General features: G+C 41.5%; 1 long non-coding RNA gene across 1 annotated transcript; it reads right to left on the bottom strand.

Annotated features, from left to right (window-relative positions):
* Nucleotides 1-550: 550 nt before the first annotated feature.
* On the bottom strand, nucleotides 551-4,942 carry LOC308076119. The gene is made up of 3 exons (XR_013932253.1): nucleotides 2,677-4,942; nucleotides 1,841-1,999; nucleotides 551-865 (listed from the first exon to the last, which is right to left on the bottom strand). It is a non-coding gene; the product is annotated as an uncharacterized lncRNA (long non-coding RNA).
* Between the last annotated feature and the right edge of the window lie 5,807 nt (nucleotides 4,943-10,749).

The raw sequence follows: 10,749 nt of genomic DNA, 5'->3' as shown, positions 1-10,749 counted from the left end.
AGGCCTCTACCAGGTGTCACAGGCCTTTACCAGGTGTCCACAGGCCTTTACCAGGTGTCACAGGCCTTTACCAGGTGTCACAGGCCTCTACCAGGTGTCACAGGCCTTTACCAGGTGTCACAGGCCTTTACCCAGGTGTCACAGGCCTCTACCAGGTGTCACAGGCCTCTACCAGGTGTCACAGGCCTCTACCAGGTGTCACAGGCCTTTACCAGGTGTCACAGGCCTTTACCAGGTGTCACAGGCCTCTACCAGGTGTCACAGGCCTCTACCAGGTGTCACAGGCCTCTACCAGGTGTCACAGGCCTTTACCAGGTGTCACAGGCCTTTACCAGGTGTCACAGGCCTTTACCAGGTGTCACAGGCCTCTACCAGGTGTCACAGGCCTCTACCAGGTGTCACAGGCCTTTACCAGGTGTCACAGGCCTTTACCAGGTGTCACAGGCCTTTACCAGGTGTCACAGGCCTCTACCAGGTGTCACAGGCCTCTACCAGGTGTCACAGGCCTTTACCAGGTGTCACAGGCCTCTACCAGGTGTCACAGGCCTCTACCAGGTGTCACAGGCCTTTACCAGGTGTCACAGGCCTCTACCAGGTGTCACAGGCCTTTACCAGGTGTCACAGGCCTTTACCAGGTGTCACAGGCCTTTACCAGGTGTCACAGGCCTCTACCAGGTGTCACAGGCCTCTGCCAGGTGTCACAGGCCTTTACCAGGTGTCATCGAATTTGACCAGGTGTTACAGATTTTTACCAGGTGTGACGGTACTTTATCAGGTGTAACATATATTTACCAGGTGTTACAGGTCTTTGCCAGGTGTTACAGATCTTTAACATGTGTTAGAGGCCTTTAACCAGGTGTTACATCTTCTCCAGGTGTTACATCTTCTCCAGGTGTTACATCTTCTCCAGGGGTCAGGGGTCAGTGTCACCACCTCACACTAAGTTCAAACTTATCCTAGTTATAGCTTAAAGGTATCATGACATTCATTTTCACTTTTTTTATTTTCAATGTTTTATTTGGGGTTTTATGACCTCAATTACACCCAAAAAACCTGAACTTAGAACATTCAGTGGATTTTCTGTGGTCTGGGGTTTTCTGAATAATTAGGCTGAAAAGTAATCTGAGCTTGGCCCTTCGACAGTGAGGTCACAGTCGATTAATCCCGCCCACTCTCCTCCTCGCCCCTATCCTTTCCTTTGGGGGGGGCGGAGCAGAGGCGATGATTGACAGGCAAAATCCCTCACCAGCGACACCCGCAGGCAAAGATTTATTTTTTCATTGCAGTTGAAAAGGCTTTAGAAATGTGAGAGAAAAACACCTGCCATGGATCACTGGAATGGAATTTTCACTTAAAACTTTTTGTACACTTTTGAAGGACCAGGACAAAGACTTTGAATGTGGTGTAAAAGTGAATGTCATTAAACCTTTAAACACATTCAATCCGGGAAAGTATCCGTGTCATTTTAGATTTCTTTGGCTATTCAAAAATAGCAGATCTACACATGAGCTTGAAGATCTGCAATTTTTTTTGAAAAATCGTGAAAATGAGTGCAAATCTCAAACATATATATATATTTAAAGATTTGCACAAATTTTCACATAAAAAAACTAAAAATAGCAGATCTACAAGCTCATAGCGCGGCACTCGGTGCTGCGCTATGAGCTTTTATATCTGCTATTTTTGAATAGCCAAAGAAATCTAAAAATGAAAGAGATACTTTCCCGGCTAAACGGGTTAAATGGCTTTTTAAAAGCCATCTAAGCCATAACTAGGCTAAGTTTGAACTTAGTGTGAGGAGGGTTAGGGTTAGGGTGAACTTAGTGTGAGGTGGTGCCACTGGCCCCTGGTGTCACAGATCTAAGGGTCAGTGTTCACCAAAACTAGTTTTAGTTTTTTTTTGCATCCGAGTGCTTTGGACATGTTGTCCAGAGCGCTTCATCCACGCTGATAACAACTCACACAACAAGTCACATTCCAACCTCTGACTGCAGGAGGACTAATTAATCGAATCACATCATATAAACAGGGGTGCACATAACCTTTTAGGTCTAGTACTCAGAAGAGCACCTGTAGATGTGACTTGGTGCGCACAAAATAAATGGTCCCGTGCCGTTTTGTCAACGGGGGGGGGGGGGGGAATTCAGCACGGTGCCCGCAGCACGGTGCCCACCGGACAGTTTTGTCAAAGGGGGGGGGGGGGGGTGCTGCACGAGAGAAAAGGACGCTCTGCTTCCAAATTCCGCCGATTTTCGCCGTTTCTTTTTCTCTCACGCCGTTTGGTGAAGCCCCCAAGGTTGGTGCCCTGTGCTGCGCTGTTTTTATCCGTCAGATTGGGACGTTCACGGCATATATTTGCACCATTACGGTGCGTTCATCATCGGTGACGAGTGCCTCTAACAGCCGCTGCTGGCTGCGTGCACGCAGCGAGGCAATGCGAGCCGAGGCGATGCGAGACACTCACACAATCACGTGCAGCATGCATCCTCTCCCTGTCTGTGAGTGTGGCTTCAGGAAGTAAATTCCTAGCCTCGATCTCCAGGCTTTTATTTTTTAGTTTTGCTAAAAAATAAAAGCTTGGAAATTCCTGTCCCAGCTGTTGGTACGCAAAAGCGCCTCGCGTCGTCTGATGTGCCGCGCATTATTTATTTTGGGTGCGCATGCGCACCTGCGCACCAGTTATGTGCACCCCTGCATATAAACGATCTGCTAAGTATCTGTCCATAGAGCTTGGGGCTGGGCGAAATGGACACAATCTAATATCACCATATCTTTGACCAAATACCTTCATATCCATATTGTGAAGATACTCTCTTTTTTTTCTTTCTTCACCATTTTCATAAAAGTATTGAAATATGTTGCCCCAGCCCTATGATAGGACCAAATGCTGGTGACATTTGAACCTTTTATGTGTTTGTGGAGGGGTTTACTATACCAGGGGTCTTCAACAGGGGGTCCGGGACCCCTAGGGGGTCCTCAGAGCTACTACAGGGGGTCCGCCAAATCTTTGTGTGATATGATTTCGTTTTTTTACATTAACCACTTGAACCCTAGAATTCCTTTTCTGAGGGGAACATTAGCCAAAAATAGCCGATCTACAAGCTCTCAACGCCTCGCGCTGCGAGGCGTTGAGAGCTTGTAGATCGGCTATTTTTGGCAAAGAGGCTATAGGTGTAGAGGGAAAAAAGAGCAGACTAAGTTAAAATAAAACTTTAATCTGAAACACAATTTTATACAATATAGAGTAGGGGGTCCCTGCTTCATCTCTCTCTCAGCTCGAACTGAGGTCCTTGGCCTGAAAATGTTGAAGACCCCTCCCTGTACTATACCATCAACCACAGTTTTTTGAAGAATTTCCTATGTGACTTAACCTTGTAATGTTGTTCAGCCTATCAAATGGGTGCTGGCCTCAACAGCCTAATTCTTTTTAATTCCAAGGACCCCCTTAACTCTGAGAGTGTACAAATGGAACCAAATGGACCCTTTTTTACCTTTGGTTCCATTTGTACACTCTCAGAGTTACAGACCTCTATGTAAAAGGGTTCATTTGGAACCCCGCCGCCCAAGGAACCCTGAGGGTCCCCCTGATCTTTGAGACCCACTGGCCTAATTTGTGCTTCGTGGTTCGACTTGTGACGCTTTTTTCGCCAGAAATAACCGATTTCCATGGAGCGCCAGCGTCTTGGAGATGGTAGACGCTTCATTGTGTCACACTTAAAAAGTGTCCCAAAACAAACAATGTGCCAAAAACAACGAGGTCCCAGGCATGTCCAGCCTTTATTGGCTCTATGGTGAACGAAGGGCGTCCATTTTGTGCCATTATTCCGCAGTAACGTGTGTAAATCTATTCACATGCACTGGAAATGATTTAAACTGCTCTGTTTCTCAAATGTTTTTATTGATATGATGTTGATGCTTCAAGTGTAACATTCCATGAGACGGTAATGATAACGGGTGGGAGGCGGTTAGACTTTTTTAATTGTTCTGTTTTTGTTTTTGTTTTTTTTTGTACGTGGCAGTGGCCTTGCTATAGCCACAGTTACCATGGTAACCAATGTGTCAAATGCTCTCCTCTAAGCCCCTCCCTCTTTGGTATAGAGAAAAAGGACTTGGTGAGGTCACACCCACAGGAAGTGATGTCATACTTCTGATCCACCTCCGGGTGGAGATGGAACCAACCGGGTGGAGATGGAAAATAATTAAAGGAGCATTTCACCCATTTTTCAACCTTATCTTCAATAATTGGTCCTCACTAATGCTCTTTATAAGATCTGGCACAATTTCTGTTCTACTCACTCTGTGTCTCAGAGGAGGGCTGTGGACAGTTCAGAAACCTGCCTACCAGTGACATCATCGGTAAGCAGGTTTGATCATTTCAAACAAGCCACTACAATTATTTGAAAACTTTAATTACTAGTTACTTTGTAAAACATACATTAACAGTTCAGAACTATGATATACTTTGTCTTTTTGAAAATGGCAGATCTACAAGCTCACAACGCGTCGCAAAGTGACGCGACGTGAGCTTGTAGATCTGCTATTTTCAAAGGCTTTTAGACATTTGGAAACTTGTGAAATGGGACATCGTGCATAATATGAGTACTTTTACTTTTAGTACTTAAGTATATTTTGATGCCAATACTTTTGTACTTTTACTCAAGGACATTTTGATTACTGGTTATTTTACTTGTAACATTGCAGTATTAATACTTTTACTTTTGTAAAAAAAAATAATAGTACTTTTACCACCACTGGCTATAGCCTTCCGGGAAGAGAAGAAAGGCTGTAGCTTCTATTGGCTTGGGAGTTCCCCATCGATGATGTCACTGGTAGGCAGGTTTCTGAAGTGTCCACAGCCCACCAATGAGACACAGACATGATGTCATATTATAATGAGCATTATCAGGGTTGCCAGATCAGCTTATTATAATTTCCCCGCAAAATTGTATTTGAAAATAGCAGATCTACAAGCTCACAACGCGTCGCATCGCGACGCGTTGTGAGCTTGTAGATCTGCTATTTTCAAATAGCTGATGTATATGTTAAAGTGCTCATGTGGCCCATAGTCGCTTCTTTTGGGCTGGTTTTCCTAGACCTGGTTGCTTGTTTCTCTCACAGAATCTGGCAACACTGCCTATTATATATAAAGATAAGGTTGAAAATGGGTGAAGTGCTCCTTTAGGTGACGCGGATGATGATGATGATGATGATCACTGTTTCTCAACGACTAAATGGAACCTATAGGATGTACAAATCGAACCATAAAAAAATGGTGAAGGTCTTTACAGGCGGGGAGCGGTGGACGCGGACGTTACCGCTCGGATCAGCGGGGATCGCGCCGCGATCATTGTTATTGTGTCCTCCTGCGCGCGGTGCAGGGAACAGAGAAGCTCACCACCATCCAGCTCTTGCCGCCCGCGCGCGCGGGTGCACAATCGCGAAAGTTTCCCGGGACCGCGCCCTCTCGCCTCACCGCCCCTCAACTTCTCCCACGTTCCTCTCATTGAGAATGAATTACATACTGTAGCCGCGTCGGACACTTCCTGTCTGAAACCACCTATATACCCTGCAGTGGTGGAAAGTAACTAAGTACATTTACTTAAGTACTGTACTTAAGTAACATTTTGAGGTATTTGTACTTAACTTGAGTATTTCTAATTTCCAATACTTTTACTTCTACTCCACTACATCTCAGAGGCAAATATTGTACTTTTACTCCACTACATTTACTTGAAAACTTTAGTTACTAGTTACTTTTCAGATATAAATTATGATATAATGAAACATACATTAACCACTTTAAACCTATTTTATACATAGGCTATTTGAAAATAGCCGATCTACAAGCTCACAACGCGTCGCGATGCGTCGCGTTGTGAGCTTGTAGATCGGCTATTTTCAAATATTTAGTACTTTTATTTTTGGTACTTTAAGTACATTTTGATGCCAATACTTTTGTACTTTTACTAAAGTAAAATTTTTATTCTGGACTTTTACTTGTAACAGAGTATTTTTATATTGCAGTATTGGTACTTTTACTTAAGTAAAGAATTTGAGTACTTTTTCCACCACTGACACCCTGTAAAGAATTATAACATCAGACTTCATGAGTCAATGATTAAATATTAGCTGACGCTGCTGTGATAGGAGACCGACGCGACACTATGTAAAATAATAATGTAAACTCTAAAACATCTCTCACAGTGTTAATAATCACTGATGAGCCTGATGATGATCCATGCAGGTTCAAAGAGAATGATTGAAATAGTTTTGCTCTCGTTAAGATTTGGTCTCCTATTAACTTCAATCGGTATGGGATATGCTGAAACAATATCGGATTATTGGCTCAGGAATGAGACACAAATCTAAACATAATCCATGTATTCAAGGCTTCAATTGATACAAAATACGATTTTTTTTTTTGGCTTAAGTATTCCATTAACTCTGAGAGTGTGTGGTACCATTTGTACACTCTAGAGTTACAGACCTGTAAGGGTCCACTCCATTTGGTTCCATTTGTACACTCAGAGTTACAGATCTGTAAGGATCCATTTGGTACCATGTGTACACTCTCAGAGTTACAGACCTGTAAGGGTCCATTTGGTTCTATTTGTACACTCTCAGAGTTACAGACCTGTAAGGGTCCATTTGGTTCTATTTGTACACTCTCAGAGTTACAGACCTGTAAGGGTCCATTTGATACCATTTGTACACTCTAGAGTTACAGACCTCGCAAGGGCTCGTTTGGACCCCTCAGGGGTCCCCGGACCCGACGTTGAGAACCGATGATGATGTCAGGAGGCGGGGTTTCCGGATGAGGGCGGAGCAGAGATGCATCACAGGGTGGTTTATGTAAATAATCCTGTATGACTGGAATATGATACTGCTAATTAATGCTAATTAATACTAATTAATATATACATATATATATATATATATACTGATCACTGGTGCCTACCAGAATACTGTGGCTGTCTGCTTCATTACTGCACATTATTACTTTATCATTGTTTTATTATTGTTATTATGATGTTATTATCTCTCAGAGGGAAGGCTTGATTCCAGGCTTAACATAATTCATATAAATATTTTCTGAAATCTCTATGGGGAAAATGAGTGGGTTTTCTATCTGTGGCATCACAACATGGCCGCCACTGCTGTGCCCCATAGAGTGTGTGTTCAGTAGGGTTTCCCTGTCTCTCCAGCTCTTGAGTAAACACAAACATTTTTTTTTTTTTTTCAGTTCAGGATACCAGTTTCATCCAATCGGGAGAGAGACATTGGAAGTGATGAAACAAACAAAGCAAAATTAGCATACAATTGAACCTGATATTCTTCTCTTGGTTATCCTGACCTGAAAATGTGTCTTCTGTTTATTAAAGAGCTGGAGAGACAGAGAGACCTCTGTTACTGAACAAACACTCTATAGCAATGATTACTATCACAATATAGAGCTAATTAACACTGTTACTGAACAAACACTCTATAGCAATGATTACTATCACAATATAGAGCTATTTAACACTGTTACTGAACAAACACTCTATAGTAATGATTACTATCACAATATAGAGCTATTTAACACTGTTACTGAACAAACACTCTATAGCAATGATTACTATCACAATATAGAGCTATTTAACACTGTTACTGAACAAACACTATAGCAATGATTACTATCACAATAGAGCATCGCAGTTCCCGCCCCTTCCGGGTTCCACCGCAAAATACTCAATGCATTTTTCCCATTGACATTTCCAAAAATATTTATATCAATTAATTTAAGCCTAGAATCAAGCCATCCAGGGTCCTGGTGAATCATGACCATAAAACGTTTGATTCTGTGATCTTTTTTTTTTTTTAAACGGCAAAACAAAGGGTATTTATTAAATATAGTATATCATATAATTAAATATAAAATAAAAAAAATCACAGAAAAAAAACGTTTTATGGTCATGATTCACCAGGACCCTGGATGGCTTGATTCTAGGCTTAAATTAATTGATATACATATTTTTGGAAATGTCAATGGGAAAAATGCAGTTTTTCCTTCCGGCACCAGGAAAAACCAGGAAGTGGGCGGGAACTGCGATGCTCTATATAGAGCTATTTAACACTGTTACTGAACAAACACTCTATAGTAATGATTACTATCACAATATAGAGCTATTTAACACTGTTACTGAACAAACACTCTATAGTAATGATTACTATCATAATATAGAGCTATTTAACACTGTTACTGAACAAACACTCTATAGTAATGATTACTATCACAATATAGAGCTATTTAACACTGTTACTGAACAAACACTCTATAGTAATGATTACTATCATAATATAGAGCTATTTAACACTGTTACTGAACAAACACTCTATAGTAATGATTACTATCACAATATAGAGCTATTTAACACTGTTACTGAACAAACACTCTATAGTAATGATTACTATCATAATATAGAGCTAGTTAACACTGTTACTGAACAAACACTCTATAGCAATGATTACTATCACAATATAGAGCTATTTAACACTGTTACTGAACAAACACTCTATAGCAATGATTACTATCACAATATAGAGCTATTTAACACTGTTACTGAACAAACACTCTATAGTAATGATTACTATCACAATATAGATATATTTAACACTGTTACTGAACAAACACTCTATAGCAATGATTACTATCACAATATAGAGCTATTTAACACTGTTACTGAACAAGGTCCTAAAGATCACATTTAATAACAGTGTGGACTGTAGGTCTTAAAGATCACATTTTAGAAACAAGCCAATTTAGCTGCAGTCTGAACTGTCCAAGTCATTCACTGTGGTAGTGAAGGTACCATGCGCCATCTACTGGTGGGAGTGAGATGGAGCAGGTTACTTGACCTCAATGCAGCCGGATCATGAGGTAGGAAGTGTGTGTGTGTGTGTGTGTGTGTGTGTGTGTGTGTGTGTGTGTGTGTGTGTGTGTGTGTGTGTGTGTGTGTGTGTGTGTGTGTGTGTGTGTGTGTGTGTGTGTGTGTGTGTGTGTGTGTGTGTGTGTGTGTGTGTGTGTGTGTGTGTGTGTGTGTGTGTGTGTGTGTGTGTGTGTGTGTGTGTGTTTGCTTTAGTGTATTCAAACATCACCCCATACATACTTAAGTTGACCAGGGTTCCCTAGGGCTCTGTACTTGGTCCCCTCCTGTTTTTTTCCCTCCACACTAAATCTATTCAGCAGAAAATAGCTTCAACAGCAGGTTGTGTGAGCTTGTAGCTCGGTATAGTTTTATGAATGATGGCCTTTTATGCCCAAAACAGGGACATGAAGGTTGGTTTGAATAATTGTTTTGTCATCTGTGTCTCTATGCTGGAGAAATACATCCTTCTTCACTTCTTATCTCTCAGCTGTTAAATTACCCTTTAAAGGGACAGTTCACCCAAAAATAACTTTTTTTCTATGGATTAGTCACTCCATGGAGACTTGAATTCATGGATATTGTGATGTCCTGCGGACCGGTAGGCAGCGGTTCCGGTAGGAGACACAAATGAGACTCTTTGTGTCTCCTACCGGAACCGCTTTCTACCGGTCATCAAATTATTGGTTTAGGAATGAGACAAAAACATTTTTGGGGTGAAATATGCCTTTAACTTTTAAACTCCTCTCGGTTCCTCTGGCTCTGTTTATTTCTAAACCGTCTAGTAACTAATCCAGTGGTGATATGAATATTAAATCATCTATTAACTTCATCCATTGTTTAGTATAATGCTACCAGCTGTGGCACCGCATGGTTCTTCTCTCTGTCTCTGGATTCAACCTAAATATAATCCAAATGACTCTTTTTAACCAATCAACTCTCTCTCCTTCCTGTGTTGATTTAGTTTAGTTTTAGTCATATTTTAGTCGACTAAAATGTATTGTGGCGGTGCCTTGATGGAGTCGTAATGGCTGATTTACGTATTCTTAGCTATGTGCCGAAAATACCAGATCTACAAGCTCACAATGCGTCTGCGACACATTTTGAGCTTGTAGATCAGCTATTTTCGGAGCGCGACATCCACGCGCAGCCACATTTGTCTTAGTGGATCTCTGCTCCACTAGACGAGTCCCTCCATAACCTTTTAGTCTAGTTTTTATTTGTTGATGAAATTGTTAAAGGATCTACACCATGAATTTAAAAAGAATATTTGATATTTAATATCATATGGTGTATGTCCCTCAAACCTTTTTCAAAAGGTTTGAGCCTAAATCATCACTCAGATATACTCATCCCAAGTCAATTGTCTGTGGCTTATACAGCACTTTCAGCTGCAATACCAAAACGTCCTTTTGGGCAGGGGGGGGGGCTACTGAGCAATTCTGTCTGGCCATCATCAATGCAATGGCAATGCAAGTGATGTCACTTGCATTGCCATTCTGAAATGGCCTGTTCAGACACGCCCATTCTGAAAATCTCTGAAATGAGAATGAATGACTGAATGCTAAAAATATATATTTTTTGGGGTACAAGAGACACTGGGGAGCCCAAACCCCCCCCCCCCCCCCCCTCCAAAAAAAAAATTAAATTCATGGTGTGGCCCCTTTAATATATTTAGTCACACTTATAGTCATCATAGCTTAGTTTTGATTTAGTTTTGGTCAGTGGAAAAAGGAAGTCATAGTTTTAGTGGAGGACATTAACAGCGTCTCCTTCCCATCATGTCTCTTGTCTTTGCGTCAGAAATCCCGTCGTGACGTGGGGAACTTTGACAAGGAGTTCA

This window comes from Gymnoscopelus braueri (genome assembly GCF_963280865.1).
Source record: "Gymnoscopelus braueri genome assembly, chromosome: 2".
In the NCBI taxonomy this organism is placed as follows: domain Eukaryota; kingdom Metazoa; phylum Chordata; class Actinopteri; order Myctophiformes; family Myctophidae; genus Gymnoscopelus; species Gymnoscopelus braueri.
The sequence above is the reverse complement of the archived record's forward strand: the minus strand, read 5'-3'. Positions and strand labels throughout refer to the sequence as shown.